Source organism: Eschrichtius robustus, chromosome 8 (genome assembly GCF_028021215.1).
Source record: "Eschrichtius robustus isolate mEscRob2 chromosome 8, mEscRob2.pri, whole genome shotgun sequence".
NCBI classification, from domain to species: domain Eukaryota; kingdom Metazoa; phylum Chordata; class Mammalia; order Artiodactyla; family Eschrichtiidae; genus Eschrichtius; species Eschrichtius robustus.
Genome location: NC_090831.1, coordinates 80,027,111 through 80,046,093, shown reverse-complemented (window position 1 = coordinate 80,046,093; position 18,983 = coordinate 80,027,111). Strand labels below are relative to the sequence as shown.

General features: G+C 44.2%; 1 protein-coding gene across 3 annotated transcripts in view; it reads right to left on the bottom strand.

The window, feature by feature from the left end:
* SNX10 (sorting nexin 10) overlaps positions 1 to 15,220 on the bottom strand; it is a 73,946-nt gene extending 58,726 nt beyond the window's left edge. The window contains exon 1 of one of the 3 annotated variants that reach the window (XM_068549178.1): positions 15,032 to 15,220. The gene's annotated coding sequence lies outside the window, so the exon portion shown is untranslated. Of the gene's footprint in view, positions 1 to 13,880; positions 13,957 to 14,904; positions 14,979 to 15,031 lie in introns of those variants that run through there. The other 2 variants (XM_068549179.1, XM_068549184.1) reach the window with 2 other exon arrangements.
* Between the last annotated feature and the right edge of the window lie 3,763 nt (positions 15,221 to 18,983).

The window sequence follows — 18,983 nt, the reverse complement described above, 5'->3', positions numbered from 1 at the left end:
GAAAAAATACCTAGAGACAAATGGCAATGAAAACACGATGATCCAAAACCTATGGATGCAGCAAAAGCAGTTCTAAGAGGGAAGTTTACAGCTATACATGCCTACCTCAAGAAACAAGAAAAATCTCAAATAAACAATTTAACCTTACACCTAAAGGAACTAAAGAAAGAAGAACAAACAAAACCCAAAGTTAGCAGAAGGAAAGAAATCATAAAGATCAGAGCAGAAATAAATGAAATAGAAACAAAGAAAACAATAGCAAAGATCAATAAAACTAAAAGCTGGTTCTTTGAGAAGATAAACAAAATTAATAAAGCATTAGCCAGACTCATCAAGAAAAAGAGGGAGACGACTCAAATCAATAAAATTAGAAATGAAAAAGGAGAAGTTACAACAGACGCCGCAGAAATACAAAGCATCCTAAGAGACTACTACAAGCAACTCTATGCCAATAAAATTGACAACTTGGAAGAAATGGACAAATTCTTAGAAAGGTATAAACTTCCAAGACTGAATCAGGAAGAAACAGAAAATATGAACAGACCAATCACAAGTAAGGAAATTGAAACTGTGATTAAAAATCTTCCAACAAACAAAAGTCCAGGACCAGATGGCTTCACAGGTGAATTCTATCAAACTTTTAGAGAACAGCTAACACACATCCTTCTCAAACTCTTCTCAAACTCAAAATTGCAGAGGAAGGAACACTCCCAAACTCATTCTATGAGGCCACCATCACCCTGATACCAAAACCAGACAAAGATACTACAAAAAAAGAAAATTACAGACCAATATCACTGATGAATATAGATGCAAAAATCCTCAACAAAATACTAGCAAACAGAATCCAACAACACATTAACAGGATCATACACCATGATCAAGTGGGATTTATCCCAGGAATGCAAGGATTCTTCAATATACGCAAATCAATCAATGTGATACACCATATTAACAAATTGAAGAATAAAAACCATATGATCATCTCAATAGATGCAGAAAAAGCCTTTCACAAAATTCAACACCCATTTATGATAAAAAACCCTCCAGAAAGCAGGCATGGAGGGAACTTACTTCAACATAATAAAGGCCATATATGACAAATCCACAGCCAACATCATTCTCAATGGTGAAAACTGAAAGCATTTCCTCTAAGATCAGGAACAAGACAAGAATGTCCACTCTCACCACTATTATTCAACATAGTTTTGGAAGTCCTAGCCACAGCAATCAGAGAAGAAAAAGAAATAAAAGGAATACAAATTGGAAAAGAAGAAGTAAAACTGTCACTGTTTGCAGATGACATGATACTATATATAAAGAATCCTAAAGATGCCACCAGAAAACTACTAGAGCTAATCAATGAATTTGGTAAAGTTGTAGGATATAAAATTAATGCACAGAAAACTCTTGCGTTCCTATACACTAATGATGAAAAATCTGAAAGAGAAATTAAGGAAACACTCCCATTTACCATTGCAACAAAAAGAATAAAATACCTAGGAATAAACCTACCTAGGGAGACGAAAGACCTGTATGCAGAAAACTATAAGACACTGATGAAAGAAATTAAAGGTGATACCAACAGATGGAGAGATATACCATGTTCTTGGATTGGAAGAATCAATATTGTGAAAATGACTATACTACCCAAAGCAATCTACAGATTCAGTGCAATCCCTATCAAATTCCCAATGGCATTTTTTACGGAACTAGAACAAAAAACCTTAAAATTTGTAGGGAGACACAAAAGACCCCGAATAGGCAAAGCAGTCTTGAGGGGAAAAAACGGAGCTGGAGGAATCAGACTCCCTGACTTCAGACTATACTATAAAGCTACAGTAATCTAGACAATATGGTACTGGCACAAAAACAGAAACATAGATCAATGGAACAAGATAGAAAGCCCAAAGAGAAACCCACGCACATATGGTCAACTAATCTATGACAAAGGAGGCAAGGATATACAATGGAGAAAAGACAGTCTCTTCGATAAGTGGTACTGGGGAAACTAGACAGCTACATGTAAAAGAATGAAATTAGAACACTCCCTAACACCATACACAAAAATAAACTCAAAATGGATTAGAGACCTAAATGTAAGACCGGACACTATAAAACCCTTAGAGGAAAACATAGGAAGAACACTCTTTCACATAAATCACAACAAGATCTTTTTTAATCCACCTCCTAGAGTCATGGAAATAAAAACAAAAATAAACAAATGGGACCTAATGAAACTTCAAAGCTTTTGCACAGCCAAGGAAACCATAAACAAGACAAAAAGACAGCCCTCAGAATGGGAGAAAATATTTGCAAATGAATCAATCAACAAAGGATTAATCTCCAAAATATATAAACAGCTCATGCAGCTGAATATTAAAAAAACAAACAACCCAATCCAAAAATGGGCAGAAGACCTAAATAGACATTTCTCCAAAGAAGACATACAGATGGCCAAGAAGCACATGAAAAGCTGCTCAACATCACTAATTATTAGAGAAATGCAAATCAAAACTACAATGAGGTATCACCTCACACCAGTTAGAATGGGCATCATCAGAAAATCTACAAACAACAAATGCTGGAGAGGGTGTGGAGAAAAGGGAACCCTGTTGCACTGTTGGTGGGAAAGTAAATTGATACAGCCACCATGGAAAACAGTATGGAAGTTCCTTTAAAAACTAAAAATAGAATTACCATATGATCCAGCAATCCCACTGCTGGGCATATACCCAGAGAAAACCATAATTCAAAAAGACACATGCACCCCAATGTTCATTGCAGCACTATTTACAATAGCCAGGTCATGGAAGCAACCTAAATGCCCATCGACAGACGAATGGATAAAGAAGATGTGGTACATGTATACAGTGGAATATTACTCAGTCATAAAAAGGAACAAAATTGGGTCATTTGTTGAGATGTGGATGGATCTAGAGACTGTCAGACAGAGTGAAATAAGTCAGAAAGAGAAAAATATCGTATATTAACGCATATATGTGGAACCTAGAAAAATGGTTCAGATGAACTGGTTTGCAGGGCAGAAATAGAGACACAGATGTAGTGAACAAGCGTATGGACACCAAGCGGGGAAAGCGGCAGGGTGGTGGGGGTGGTGGTATGATGAATTGGGCGATTGGGATTCACATATATACACTGATGTGCATAAAATTGATGACGAATAAGAAGCTGCTGTATAAAAAAATTAAATTTAATTTAAAAATTTTTTTTAAAATAGGGTCAATTAAGTTTGACTGAATTAGTCCCAGCTAATTCTCTCCATTTCTGCATCACCATCAAGTTTCTAAGCAGTCCAACCACGTGGGCTCGGAGGATGGACAGAGAACACGTTCCCGGCCCCTCCCGCAGCCCACCTCTGCTCATGGTTACTCATTCATCTTGGGAGAAAAGAAAGCATTTATCCAGCAACAGTCCAGGATGGAATGTCTTGAAGGCCATGTGCCTTCCTCTATTGTTTTCTCTCTTTCCTCCTGACCTAACTCCACTAGACTGTGGAGGATGAGACTGGAGAATGATGTTAAAGTCACACCATTCATAATCAAAAACAGCAACCCAACGAAAAATAACTGATTGTTAACTATGGGGCCAGACACTGTACAAAGACTATAACATGAAAGATCTCATCTCATCCTCAAGATAGCCCCACAGGCAAGTCTTATTACCCCAATTTTACAAATAAGGAAACAGCGTCCAAGGTCATGCAGCTAGTAAGTGAAGGAGCCAGGGTCCAAACCCAGCTAGGTACCACACGGTACCTGCCTACATCTAATATGGCATCCAAGCTACATGCTTAGAGGTAAATGCTTAAAAGATAGCAATGAGTGGAGAATATCAACCAGTAAATTGAGTTATTAATGTCTCAAACGCTTTAGGGATGTCAGGTTGGGGGCAGAGTTCTGTCTATACATGAACTGGGAAAGCCAACAACCAAACATCTGGAAATGACTTTTTCATCCTCAGAAAGGAGGTAATATTGAGAGAAGTGTAGTGCCTTCATATGACCTCTTTAGGGTCATTAGCTACAAAGGAGGACCCCCAAGAATAACTAGAGGACAACAACAATCCACTTCAATGAGCAATCACTGAGAGCCCACTGTGTGATGGTTCTAGGATTGGTCCTGGCGAGGGTTAGGTCACACTCCCTGAGTTCTAAGACCTAAAGATGTCCAGACACAGACATGAAACAGTTTGCTTCTAATGCAGAGTTCACTGTATGTGCCAAAAAAAATAGCACTGGTAACAGGATTACAGGAAGGAGGACAGTGGAGAGAGAGAAGCTTCACGAAGAACGTAGCACTTGATGAGGCCTCGATGCTTGCATGAGGACAAGCAGAGAAAACAGGACCAGCTTGGGGTGATTAAGAAGCAGCACCACATGGGACTTCCCTGGCGGTCTGGTGGTTAGGACTCCGAGCTTCCATTGCAGGGGGCACGGGTTCGATCCCTGGTTGGGGAACTAAGATCCCGCAAGCCACATGGCCTAAAATAAAAAATAAACAAAAGCAGCAGCAGGAGCACCACTTTCAGTAGACCTAGGGGTCCAGTCAACCAAGAGTGAAGGGACTGTGTTGGCAGAATATCACAAGGAGGTAAGTCTGGAAGAGCTTCAGTGGGCATCCTAGGATGGGGAAGTCCTGAATGATGAGAGGAGGAATGCTGACTTCTGCTAGAAGGCAGGGACGTAGTACACGGAAACCTGCCACGATGGTGACGACTCATCTGGGGATGGGGTGGAGGATGGATTGATAGGCCGTGAGCTTCATCACAGGGCTGCTGGAATGCACCGGCCAGCAGAAGAGATCATGAACTCAAGGTGGGAGAGGGGATGGCCAAGCGCATTTGAAAATAACAAGAAGCAGAGCCCAGAGGATTTGGGGGGCAGTGAAATCGTTCCATGTGATACTATAATGGTGGACACATCATATACTTGTCAAAATCCAGAGTGTACAACACTATGAGTTAAATGAACCTCAATGTAAAGTGTGGACTTTGGGTGACAATGACGTGTCAATACAGGTTCATTGTAATGACATATGTACACTCTGATGCTGAGGTTGATAATGGGAGAGGGGAGGCAGGCAGGACATAGGCTGTCTCTGTACTTTCCCTCAGTTTTGCTGTGAACCTAAAACTGCTCTTAAAAATCAAGTCTAGGGACTTCCCTGGTGGCGCAGTGGTTAAGAATCCGCCTGCCAGTGCAGGGGACTTGGGTTCGAGCCCTGGTCTGGGAAGATCCCACATGTAGCGGAACAGCTAAGCCTGTGTGCCACAACTACTGACCCTGTGCTCTAGAGCCCACGGGCTGCAACCACTGAGCCCACATGCCACAACTACTGAAGCCCGTGCGCCTAGAGCCCATGCTCCACAACAAGAGAAGCCACCGCAATGAGAGGCCCACGCACAGCAACAAAGACCCAACGCAGCCAAAAATAAATAAATACGAAATGGTCATTTAAAAATAAATAAATAAATAACAACAACAACCAAAAAAATCAAGTCTATTAGGGACTTCCCTGGTGGTCCAGTGGTTAGGACTCTGTGCTTCCACTGCAGGGGGTGCCCAGTTCAATCCCTGGTCAGGCAACTAAGATCCCACAAGCTGTGCAGCCAAGAAAAAAAAATCAAGTTTATTAAAAAAGATGTACGTGGGCTTCCCTGGTGACGCAGTGGTTGAGAATCTGCCTGCTAATGCAGGGCACACGGGTTCGAACCCTGGTCTGGGAAGATCCCACATGCCGCGGAGCAACTAAGCCCGTGAGCCACAATTACTGAGCCTGCGTGTCTGGAGCCTGTGCTCCGCAACAAGAGAGGCCGCGCTAGTAAGAGGCCCGCGCACCGTGATGAAGAGTGGCCCCCGCTTGCCACAACTAGAGAAAGCCCTCGCACAGAAACGAGGACCCAACACAGCCATAAATAAATAAATAAATAAATAATGTGAAACCTTAAAAAAAAAAAAAAAAGATGTACGTAACAAGAATAACTTGAAGACAGAGCATGATGGAAGAAAGGGAGTCAAGGGTGACTCACCAGCCGGGTGACTGGGGTCATAAGCAATGGGGAAGTTGGAAAGGAGGTCTGTTTTTGGAGGTAAGAGAGAAAGAAGCTGAGTTCAGTTAGGAACAAGCTAGGATGATGATGGACATCCACACGGAACAGTCTTCAGGCACCTGGAGAACAGTTTGGGGTTGAGATAAGAAAAGGGTACAGGCATGCAAATTGGAGACAAAAGTCAGCATTAAATGTTCCCCTTTTAAACTGAGTGATAAATTCTCTTTCAAAAAGGAAATCATTGCAACACACTGGAAATAGTCTTCCCACCAAGCTCGCCACCTCTGTCACAAAGAACTGCCACTGGGGAGGCAAGTTCAATTACATGGGAAGACAGCAGCACCAGGGGTAGTGATCTACTGGTCAAGTCAACTCTCCCCAAAGTGACATCAGTCCAGATAGGAAGAACTGGCAAGTCATCTGAGGGACCAGCAAGAAGGGAGATTTCACTTTTGAGCAAGGAGTGTCCCCCTAACAGGAGTAGGAAGGGCACAGTGAATGCCAAAAAGCCTGGCTGCGAATTCTTATTCTGCCCCTTGCCCAGGGAAATTCTTTCACGTCTCTGTGCCTTAGCTTCCTCATCTGTAAAATGAGGATAAGAGCCTGCTTCATGGATACACTGTAAAGATCACATGAGCGAATGTGGAGGTACGCACCTGAAGCTCACTGTGTCAGCTACTGTCACTGCTCATTATTGTCTAGATTTTTCTAAGACCCTTGAAGGGGGAAATGCTGAGGTCTCTTCCTGATGATCACAGAGCACTGTGCCTTTTAAAAATGTGCCTTTTTTAAAATGTCACCTTCAAGTATCTGATTTGTCAGGTGGGACAGTAATATTCACAGGAACAGAATATTTTAAATCCATATGCTCTGATAAAACAGCCCATGTGGTGAAGCACACACCTTGGCCATTCCCTGCGGCACATACTTACCCACGGGTGTCCAATGCCTGGCCTTGACCAAAGAAGGCTGAGATAAGACATAGAGAAAGTCCTTTTAAAAGTGAGTAAAATGCCAAACTTATTATTCCTTAAACTATCTGCCCGAAGCACTGACTGCAATCCAAGGCATCTGACTCGTATCTGTCCACAGACTCAGTTTGGCAAAGTTCTCAAAACGGAGGTCACATTTTTTCAAGATCTCCCAACCGTCAGGGAAATGAGCTGGCTACAAAAAGCCAGCAACCAGTCTGTGCCTCCCTGTAAAAGGTTAAGTTGATTTCCTGGTGTAGGAATTTTCACGTGCACCTGGGCAGAAGGAGTCCCGATTCTCGGGGTCTGATCACCCAGAGATAGCCCACTGAAAGGCTCCACGTCTCCCACTCTGAGACACCAGAACCCAGGGCTGTGGGAACACCTGCATTCTCCTCAGCTGTCCCAAATGCCACTCTACAGCAAACAGAGCCGCTGTGTCAGTGACAAAGGGGAGGATAATTATCAGTAATAGAAACCTCCTTCCTGTGTATTGTGTTTATAATTTCTAAGAAGCATAGGTTCCCTACGTACAATGCCCCCTGCTCTGTTCCGCACTTGTAACCATTTGGGTTTGTAAGTCTGAGAGGAACTGGGGAGCATCCATAGTCATCAAAATAAAGAGAAAAGACCCTGGAGCTCATGGGAAAGGGGGGAGAGGGAGGGGCAGGGCTGAGAGACCGAGAGAGGGACCCAGGAGAAAGTGGAAGGTCAGGAGCCCCGCAAGGTGACTGCTCCACTAGCTTAGTAAAGTCTTCTGAACCAGCAAAGCACGTGGTGGGGTGGATTTCTCCATCAACATGTCAGGGCTGTCACCAAGGTAAACCAGGAAGAACACGTGAGCCCTCCCCCAACGCACAGCCCAGGGAATCAGCAGCAAACCTGGGAGGCCTTTGGAATTCCCTGGGCCATGGGCTCGTGGGTTCTCACAAAGGTTAATTGGTTCTCTAAGGAACAAGGACTGGCAGGCCCCCAGAGGACACCTAGGTTAGAAAAGAATGTGTCTTTCTTCTCCAAAACTAGTTAAAGATAGTCTAATTTTACTATTTAACATCTAAGCACCAGAGGAATGCATTGAAAAGACTGAAGGGACATCCACCCCAGCTTGCTTGGTTCAGCAGGGACAGGTGCCCTACACTGATGACAGCCCTTTAAGGTTCTGGGCCCCCGAGGCTTGAGTTGCGTGTGTCCTTCCATGTTTTCTCTGATGTCCAGGGAACTTTGGCCAAATGCTGCAGGAGCCTCAGTGGAATCAGGGAAGCATAAAAAGGCACAAAGAAGGAAAATGCACACCTGCGATGGTAAGTGGGAAAGGAGGGTGGAAAAAAGGAGAAGAAAATAACTTTGCACCACTGATTTCAAAGCTAAAATGCTCTGAAGTGTTAAATCTACCTCACGGTTCGTAAATAATTAGGACAAAACCCTGGCGGCCTATGATATCACTGAAAATCTTTATGATAACGCAGCCTCCAAATTACAGCCTTTTATAATCTGCATGGAGAATGTCTGAGGATCAGAAATGGAAACCTCAGAGTCCTATAGCTAATAATGCACCCAGTATGGCTTTCAAAAATTTCCCCTAATCGTTTTGTCAGAGAGCATGCCATCTTGGCCCTAAAAGTAAACACAATGGTGGGAATTTTAAAATAGAGCACTGAAGAAAAATAAAAATCAGGCATGGAAGCAGCTGTGGGTTCAATTCCTGCCTTATCCACTTGGTCAAGTCATGAAATATCTCTGAACAGTATAAGATGGCTATAATAATTCCTATTTCACAGGGGTCAATGACATAATGTAAATCAAAGTGCCCAAGGCCGTGCACAGTGTGTGGTGAATTCTGCATAGGTGTCGGTCCCCATCTCTTTCCTAAACCTGCCATCATGCCAAACATATAAAAAAAATTTTCCTGGAAACAAGTCAGAAAGCTTTATCACATGCCTGGACACAGAACTAGGACTAGATGAAGTCTGTCTTGCCCTCTGGTGCCCCCTTTTATTCCCCTCCCCCTTTCCCTCTTTCTGTTTTTCCATCTCCAGGAATCCAGCACTCCCTAAAGGAGGGCATCAGCTATTAGGAATTTAATTAGGAATTTCCAGTCTGAATCCGAAAGGGGTTCGAGATTTCCTTTTCTTATCTTCCTAAGGGTATCCAGGCTGTCGGGGGGGGAGGGGGGGGACGGCGGACATCAAAGATATCTACATATGTAGTTCATTATAATTTCCACTATTAATGAGCCAGATTTGTTGAGTAAGAGAGAATATACTTCCCTTATATTCTCTTCTGCAGGAGAATATGTTCTCAAGAGAACAGATTTCTTGAGTGCAGTTTTTAACTGCATAGGTGGATAATATGCAATCTGGACTCTCAAAGTCAGAAAGCCCAGGTTAGACATTTACTGGGGTCGGGGTGGAGGGGGGATGCTGAGAAAATACCATGAAAGGGTAACAGAACTAGTTTTGCGCTATACCCAGGAAACAAAAACTAAATTGAGAGATGAATGCTGATATTTTTTTAAATGCTTAAAGACTACGTAATCTAGGGCCAATGTACTTCTGAACTGAGCAACTTCCTTGCTACATACAACTCCTGCCTTCAGGAGTGGGGGCTGGGGCACATCTTTGGAATGAGTAGCAGAAAGGGCAGCTGGGGAGAGGACAGCTTGCCTGGAAATCCAGAGGACTGGGTCCTCCACGCATGGGAAACCATACCCTACCCAGGCATTTATGTCATATTATGTCCTTTTTTTTATCAAAAGCATTCTTAAGAAATGTTTTTTTATTTTCAGTACTATATACTCATTATTTTTAAAAATAAAAGATTTATTACTTTTGTTCATTGTTCTGTAAGGTTAAAATCATTTCAAAATTTAAAAGATTTTTAAAAATAGGAATCTACTGATGAAATCCTCCATACTACCAACCCCTTTCAATTCCACTGCCCAAACATAATCACTGTCTACAGATTAGGGGTATATCCTTACAGACTATTTTTTCCCCAAAAAAATGAGATCATAATATACCTACTGCTCTGTACTTTGTTTTCATTACTTAATATATAATAGACATTCTCCATATCAGCTCATTTATAGCAATTTCCTCCTTTGTTCAAGGAGGCAAGTATTTCTGAGGGATAAAGTCCTAGAAGGGGAACTGATACATCAGAAAGTAGGCAAAGTTTTAAATGTTATAAATACTGCCACAGTGCCTTTCCAAAAAGCTGTACCAATTTACACTCCCCAGAGAAGTATATGGTGACAATCTATTTTCCCACGCCCTCACCATGGTTGCTTTTTTCCTTTCTTTTTTTAAAAAAATTATAAAATTTATTTGGCTGAGCCAGGTCTTAGTTGCGGCACACGGGATCTTTACTGCCACGTGCGGGATCTTTAGTTGTGGCATGCAGGATCTAGTTCCCTAACCAGGGATCAAACCCAGGCCCCTGCACTGGAAGTGCAGAGTCTTAACTTCTGCACCACCAGGGAAGTCCCACCATGGTTGCTTTTAATCCACACTTACCTGATACTAATGAGGTTTAGGACTAAACCTTTCTAATAAGACTAAATATTAGTCCTATTTAGTCACTGGGGCGTCAAGCTTTGGCTAAGAGGTGGCCTGGCTTCCCAGTGATTCACACCCTACCCTTAATCTCAGACTTACTGGAATTTTGCTTGAATTTACAAATCTCTCAGCAAAAACTTTCCAACACTATAATTCTACCAAGAGGCCTAAATGGCCTCCTTGTGCCTCAACCAATGCATTTTCTGACTCTTTCCAAGTCTTTTCCCCAAATTTTATCCTCTTGGCTTGTATTTTTCAGCATTGTAGATTCCCATCCTAAATCACTGTAGAGTGGTTGAGCTAACAAAATGGCATGCCAAGGATGATATATTTTGATAGCGCTTCCAGGAAGCTTCGCTGGTCTCTCCCAACAGTGGGGAAGCCTAGTGGGCGAGTCGGGCGTCTTTTGGCATTTCATAATTTATTCACCTGGCACCACTCATTCCAAAAGGAGGTATTGGGGTGTGATGGAAAGAATATGAGGCTGGAAGTCAGGAGACCTGAGTTTTAGTCCCCTTTCTACTTCTAATTAGCTGCATAGTTCAGATTAAACTATGCTGCCTCTCCACTGGGCCTCGGCTGCCTCATTTGTAAAACGAGATTATTGGACTAGAATAGTCATTACTAACCTTTCTTTCTACCATGGGTGACCCTTTAAGAATCTAAAGTAAGTTGTGCATTCTCACCCCCAGAATGATATACTCTTGCACAAGAGTATGAAATCACACATTTTCAGGGAGTTCACAGACTCCCTAAAGCCTATCTCTGTATTCCCAAGGTCAAGATCACTGAGACCTACCATAAGCTTTTTAAAAATAACAGAGAGTACAACAGAAATGTATGCAGAATCACAAAACCTTAAGCGAAGTTGAATCATTTCCAGAACTAAAAGCATCTCCTCCGCAGAGACTGGGAGGAGGAAGTGGTTACTTAGGGAAAAATAAATGAAAATGCCAATTAAGAGCTGCCCTTGATTAAGGTCTGACTAAGCCCTTTACCTACATTCACAGAGGAGTGGCTGAGGGAGAGTACCCATTCCAGAGCCAGGCTGCCTCGTTCAAATCGTGGCTCCATCATTTACTAATTGACTTAGGCTCTGTGCCTGTTCCTTCTTCTGTTATTAAAAAAAAAAAAAAAACAAAAAAGGAAAGAAAAGAAAAGAAAAAAGGAGGCGAGGATTAAAACAATACCTATCTCAAGGATTGTTAATACACATATGGTATTTGAAACCAGGCCTGGCACACACTAAGCCCTAAATAACTATTCCATATTATAGAAATCTGGGACACATTTACTGGGTGGTTAAGATTGTGAGCTGAAGAGTTTAGGAAAGCCATAGATGTCTTGATAACTCATTTTCTCCCAGATGTAAGCAGAATCTGCTTCAGAAGTTTGCTGTAAGGATTCAAACGTATGGACACCAAGGGGGTAAAAGTGGCGGGGGGTGGTGGTGGTGGTGGTGGTAGGATGAATTGGGAGATTGGGATTGACATATATACACTAATATGTATAAAATAGATAACTAATAAGAACCTGCTGTATTAAAACAATAAAATAGGGACTTATCTGGTGGCGCAGTGGTTACGAATCCGCCTGCCAATGCAGGAGACATGGGTTCGAGCCCTGCTCCAGGAAGATCCCACATGCCGCGGACCAACTAAGCCCGTGCGCCACAACTACTGAGCCTGCGCTCTAGAGCCCGCGAGCCACGGCTACTGAGCCTGAGTGCCACAACTACTGAAGCCCGTGTGCCTAGAGTCCGTGCTCCACAACAAGAGAAGCCACCGCAATAAGAAGCCCACACACTGCAACGAAGAGTAGCCCCCACTCAACGCAACCAGAGAAAGCCCACGTGCAGCAGTGAAGACCCAACGCAGCCAAAAATAAATAATAAATAAATTTAATAAATAAATAAAATAAATAAATAAATAAATAAAATAAAATTTAAAAATTAAAAAAAAAGAAGTTTGTTGTAAAGATTAATGACCCTGCCACATAAAAACTCTTTTCACAATGCCTAGCACATAATCAGTGCTCATTAAGTGTCAACTAATGCTATGAACAATTCTGGGAGGCAAGGATTATCAGTTCCTTTTTTTATCTCTGAATAAAGGATAAATCAGACTTTGAGAGTTAAGTGCCCTGCTGACAGTACCTCAGTTAGCAAATGATTATCCCAGATTTCAACTCTAATGAGTCTGAAACCAGAAGCTGTAACCACTACCACATATAACCTCTTAGTTTGAACAGGGCTTAGAGAACATAAAAGCTGATTCATACCTACTAGATTCTAAGAGAAAAAAAAAAAAAAAGACGTTGGTGATAACGGTTCAAAATGCGGGGAATTCTCCATGGAGGTCAACCATGACTTTGGCCAAAAGCCCTCCTTTGCCACTCTTAGAAACGGAAGACTGCAAAGGCTGGACCCTGGTCTTAGTCAATTCTAAACCCCTCTCAAGTGGTTCTTAAACCGCAGCCCTGACACCAGAAGAGGAAAAAGAAGCCATTTCCCATAATAGCTCAACTAACAAACTGAGCCCTCTAAAATGAAAGTAGAGACCCTAAGGCTGAGAAAAGCTATTATTAAGAATGTTCCAAGGGAGGGTGGGAGGGAGATGCAAGAGGGAGGAGATATGGGGATATATGTATATGTATAGCTGATTCACTTTGATATAAAGCAGAAACTAACACACCATTGTAAAGCAATTATACTCCAATAAAGATGTTAAAAAAAAAAAAAAAAAAAGAATGCTCCAAAATCAAGTAGAAATGCTGCAGTAGAACACAACATTAGCCTTTAAACCACAAACTTTTATGTGGGAAAGAATGAAGGTGTTTATTTCTATGTTTGGATACCAAGATCCGGGAGGCCTTCCCCTAAGTAAAATAAGAGGAAGTTACCACAGCCCAGTATGGTGGGGGGAGAAGCAGAATGCCAGTCAGTCAAGAGACATCTGGAGAGGAGCAGTGTCACCTGAGCAAGAAGTCCCCACTCTCAACACCAATATCCTCCCTAGTGAAACAGTCACCTCGGAAATGAGAATGAAATAGACCGGCAGGCGAAACAGGGTGATCCAGTGAAATACAGGTCAGTGCTAATCACCTTACTTCACATCTTATATATATTTACTTCTGGATGTATTTTATTTTGTATCTTTATTGAAAACAGTCCCATTAGGCAACCTTAAATCTCCCATGCCTTTAAAAAAAAAAAAAAAAAGGCCTTAGGATTAGGCATCACTGGAAGGGATGGTAGAAGCAGGAGAAGCACCTCACTCACCTCCATTCTCAGACTGAGGCAACCCAGCTGAGCTTGGTCCAAGGTTGGAGCAGCCAGTTCTCCCCAGTGGCTTCACTCACCCAGCCCACTCCCCGGGGAGAAGAGGTTGTTTATGTATTCCAAGCCTACACCCACCCCAGGCCCCCAGGGGGTGGGGAGAACGCTGGAGTCGGGAGAACGCTGGAGTCAGAAGTCCGCCAGAATCTAGGCCTGTTTCTGCTCCCACCCGGCTGAACGACTCTCCTCCCTGGGGCCTTAGTTTCCCATCCCTCAAATGAAAGGTTTGAAGGAGATCACATGAAAGCCTCCTTCCTGCTCTAAATTTCTAATTCCATTATTCTTACACGTAAACGTGCCTTGCAGAAATAGAAGCCCTTCCTTTCAAGCAGGACATGTGGCTCTACGTCCCCGTGACCATTCCCCTCAATCACCCGCAGACCATCTTACAGAAGTATAATGCATCAAAGAACAAACGTATGGACACCAATGGGGGAAAGCGGCGGGGTGGGGTGGTGGGATGAATTGGGAGATTTTGATTGACATATATACACTAATATGTATAAAATAGATAACGAACAAGAATCTGCTGTATAAAAATTAATTAAATTAAATTTAAAAAAAAAAAGACGTATGATGCATCAGAACTGAAAAACAGGCTGTTGCCTTCCCGTGGCACCAGACCTAGTAATCAGTCAACGTGGATTTTCTCTCTGGCCTTTCCCCGCAATCCCACAATCCCACGAAAACCCCCTGCCTACCCCTCCCAATTTACCCTTCCGTGAATTAAAAAATACCCACCCACAACCCGGCCTGGTGTAAGGTGCCTCAGCACTTTTCCAGGCATCCAGGATTCCACCTCTGCCCCACCCTCTCCCCGGGGTGTCTTTTTAGCCGGATCGATCCGATCCTTGCCCTCCCCTGGCAAACAGGCCGACCAATTTCTCCTCCCCGGCAGGAAAGGAGGCAGCGCCCGGCTCCAATCCCAGGAGACCCAAACCTCTTCCCAGCCCGCAGGGAGTGGCACCTGGGCGCAGCAGGAAGGGCCCCACGCCTCGGGAAAGGAAAGGAAAGGGCGGCCGGCTCGCTCCCAGCCGCGGTCCTCCCCCCGGCGGCGCGGGGGAGGCCTCCCCAGCAGGTCTCCTGTCACTTACGGGCTGCACCTCCGGGCAGAGCCTGGCACAGCAGGACCGGCGGGCCGGCGGGCAGGCGGGCAGGCGGGCGGCGGAGTTTGCTGACTCAAAGGCGCGTCGGAGGCGGCGGCGAGCGCACACGAGCGCAGCCCCGCGCTCCCAGCTCACGTAGCGGCCCCGCGCCCGCCTCCCGCTTCCTTGGCCACCGCACCGCCCAGCCCAGGTGCTGCCCGGCGCCGGCCCGCCCCGCCCCCTGCCGCGGACCTGGAGGCGGCTCCTCGGCCCCGGGGGCTAGGGAGAGCCGAGCGGCCGCCGGGGGGCGCAGCGCGCTCGGAGCCCGCTTCCCGCTCCCGCGTCCGCGAAATGGGGCTGCGGAGGAGGCATCCGTGTTTGGCCCCAAGCTGAGACTGAAGGGGTGCGAGTCGCGCCCTTGGAATCGCCACTGGAAAGCCACCTTGAGCTTGCTAACCACTCCCCGCCCCCTTAGTTAAGGGGAGGATTGATGAATGGGGAAGAGGGATGGTAGATAACGGTAGACTGTCAATAATAGAACCTAGGTGGTGGGCATATGGGTGTTTACCGAAAAACTCAACTTTTATGTATGTTTGAAATTTTTCACAAGGAAACTTTGGGGGGAAAGAAATGAGGTCTGCCAAGGAGCCTGAATCAGTAAACCATTTTCCAGGTGGCACCTTGGGCTGCATCTGACCCACGTGTTTGCATGGAAAACCGCAATAATCACTTAAACCGCTAATGGGTGACTACATGGCAGAATAATAAACGTAGTGTTTAAAAAAGAAATTCCACTGAGTACATTTGAAAGATTTTATTGGCTTTATTCAGTGATTCATGATTGGGCAGCATCCAATCCAGCAGATAGGAGGGAGCTCTAAGGAGCTGTACAAAATGAAAGACTTTTACAGACATAAGGAGGCAAGACAAGGAAGCTATCACAGCAAAAAGCAGATTGGTCATGGCAAGGTCATGTCTTTCCTCTAGGAAAAGACAGGGGTCTATCAAGGAGATTTACCTCGCCAGTGCTGACCAGGTAATTGCAGATTGACTGCATTCCTTTACTGGGAGAGGCTGAAACCACTATTAAGTTAGGTATTAAGGGGCTTCCCTGGTGGCGCAGTGGTTGAGAATCTGCCTGCCAATGCAGGGCACACGGGGTCGAGCCCTGGTCTAGGAGGATCCCACATGCCGCGGAGCAACTGGGCCCGTGAGCCACAACTACTGAGCGTCTGGAGCCTCTGCTCCGCAACAAGAGAGGCCACGATAGTGAGAGGCCCGCGCGCCGCGATGAAGAGTGGCCCCCACTTGCCGCAACTGGAGAAGGCCCTCGCACAGAAACGAAGACCCAACACAGCCAAAAAAAAGTTAGGTACTAAGTTCCCATTTGGTGATGTCTCAGCATAAGTGCTTAGCATAAGTGACTCCATTTGGGGCCTATTGTCTCTTTTTTTAACAGGAGCCTAACATTTCATTATTTAAGCATGAATTTTCCCATTAGACACAGCCAGCTCTGATGATCATTCAGGGCCATTACAGGCCCACCTGAAAATGTACACGTCTATCCTCCATACCCAAATTGGCTTAACATAACAAAACTTCTAAATCTACAATGTTGTGTCTTAGCATCTTGGGTCCTGACATTGCATCACTGAATCTTGAATCACCTGTATTTAATTTCCTAAAATTACACCCCAGTTATAACACACAAGTGAATGTAAACATGATCACTTCTGAAAATCGAATTAAAGTGTATTTTTCAAATTCTCTTCCCTATGGTCCACAAAGAAAAGCATTGACTGGAAAACAAAATGCAATATGTGTCTAAGATCCTAAGAGCTTCTGCAAAATTAAAATCTTTCTGGATTATTATCATCAGGAGCGCACCCTTACAAATGTGGGCAGAGCAGCAAAAAAAAAACCTTTAGAGGGTCTATAGGAGGTCATTTAAATATCTGTTAGAATTATGGCCCTAAAAGAAAGGAAGAATCTGAAAAGAATTCAGAATAGAATGACGCAATGGATTTTAATCCACTCCATCAGGGTAGCTGCTAGGTGGTGTTTCTAGTTTAAGAATTGTACTGTGCAACCTGAATCCAGGGGACTGAGCTAAGTGACCACCAATTTTTTTAAGTTGTGACTTTTTGTTATACTATCAGTGGGCAGGTAAAAAACTGGGACTCTCTTGTGCTTAAGAAATCCTAGCATGCTAATAAAATCACCATAAAATTGCTTTTAAGAAGAAATTCCCTTACCTGCCCTAATCCTGCCTCTGCAGTAGCTCCTAGGGTCAGGTTAACTGATTCAAACCCCAGCTTTACTACCTCTCACTATGTGATCCTGGGAAAATAACTTTGTGGGCCTCATTTTACCATCTGAAAAGGGGAGATAATAATAATAATAATAGATGATAATAAAGGGGAGATGATAATAATGATGATAATAGAACCACCCTCATAAGGTTGTTGTGAGGGTTGAGTGAAATAATCCGGTAAAGCTCCTGAACTGTGCTAGATACATTGTAAGTGCTCAATAAATTTTATTCATTATTATTGAAACCAAGCGGGGCCCTATGGGGCTCCCAGGCACGGAGGCCTTTTTGTCCCCCATTTCTTGTAGGCAGGACTCCAGCCTCCATGATCTTCCCTGAGGTCCAAAGGGCAGATTCAACAGTTGCAAATCAAGGGAGGAGCAGCCAGGAAACCACCTGAGACAAGATTAAAGGGACCAGAGAAGCTCATCAAGATTAGGAGACTGGGACTTCCCTGGTGGCACAGTGCTTAAGAATCCACCTGCCAATGCAGGAGACATGGGTTAGAGCCCTAGTGCCCTGGTCTGGGAAGATCCCACATGCCATGCAGCAACTAAGCCTGTGTGCCACAACTACTGAAGCCCGTGCCCCTAGAGCCCGTGCTCCACAACAAGAGAAGCCGCCACAATGAGAAGTCCACACACTGCATGGAAGAGTAGCCACCGCTCGCTGCAACTAGAGAAAGCCCCCGCACAGCAATGAAGACCCAATACAGCCAAAAATAATTAATTAATTAATTAATTAATTATTAAAAATAGATTAGGAGACCAACTGAGACCCTGCACACACCCTAATCTTGTCAGCAACCCCACCCTTTTGAAACTCTGCAGAAGAAAGAAGAATGCAGGACTGTTGCTGCCTTGATCCTTATCCCATACCCCTGACCACAAGCCCTGACTATAAGACCTCTCCCTATTCCCCAGGGAGGGGAGCACAGTTCTTGACGTGCCAGCCTGCTGTGTTCCCCTCTTTGCCTGGCAAAGAATAAAGCCACCCTTTCTTTCTCCTCCAAAACTCTGTCTCCGTATCTCATTTCGGCATCTGTGTACAGGGAGCCAAGATTCTGACAGCATTATAATGCTGTTATTATAACGTGATCCTCTTCTTGAATCTCTTCCATCTCCAGGTAAAGTGCCCTTAGTTAGGGCTTCCCTGGTGGCGCAGTGGTTGAGAGTCTGCCTGCCAATGCAGGGGACACGGGTTCGAGCCCTGGTCTGGGAAGATCCCACGTGCCGCGGAGCAGCTGAGCCCGTGAGCCACAATTACTGAGCCTGTGCTCCGCAACATGAGAGGCCACGATGGTGAGAGGCCCGCGCACCGCGATGAAGAGTGGCCCCCGCTTGCCACAACTAGAGAAAGCTCTCGCACAGAAACGAAGACCCAACACAGCCATAAATAAATAAATAAATACTTTAAAAAAAAAAAAAAGTAAAAGTCTATTAATTACCTTCCTTGTTAAAAGAGAGTTCAGAATCAAAAGCCATCAGACTCACTGTTTAAAAAAAAAAAAAAGTGCCCTTAGTTAGACCTATTAGGGAAAGCCAGCTTTGTGCCCTGCCTCTAACTCAAGAGTCAATAAAAAGACACTGAGTCCTTCGTCCATCTCCTGGGAAAACTGCAAAATCCACAGACAATAAAAATGGAAGCTGC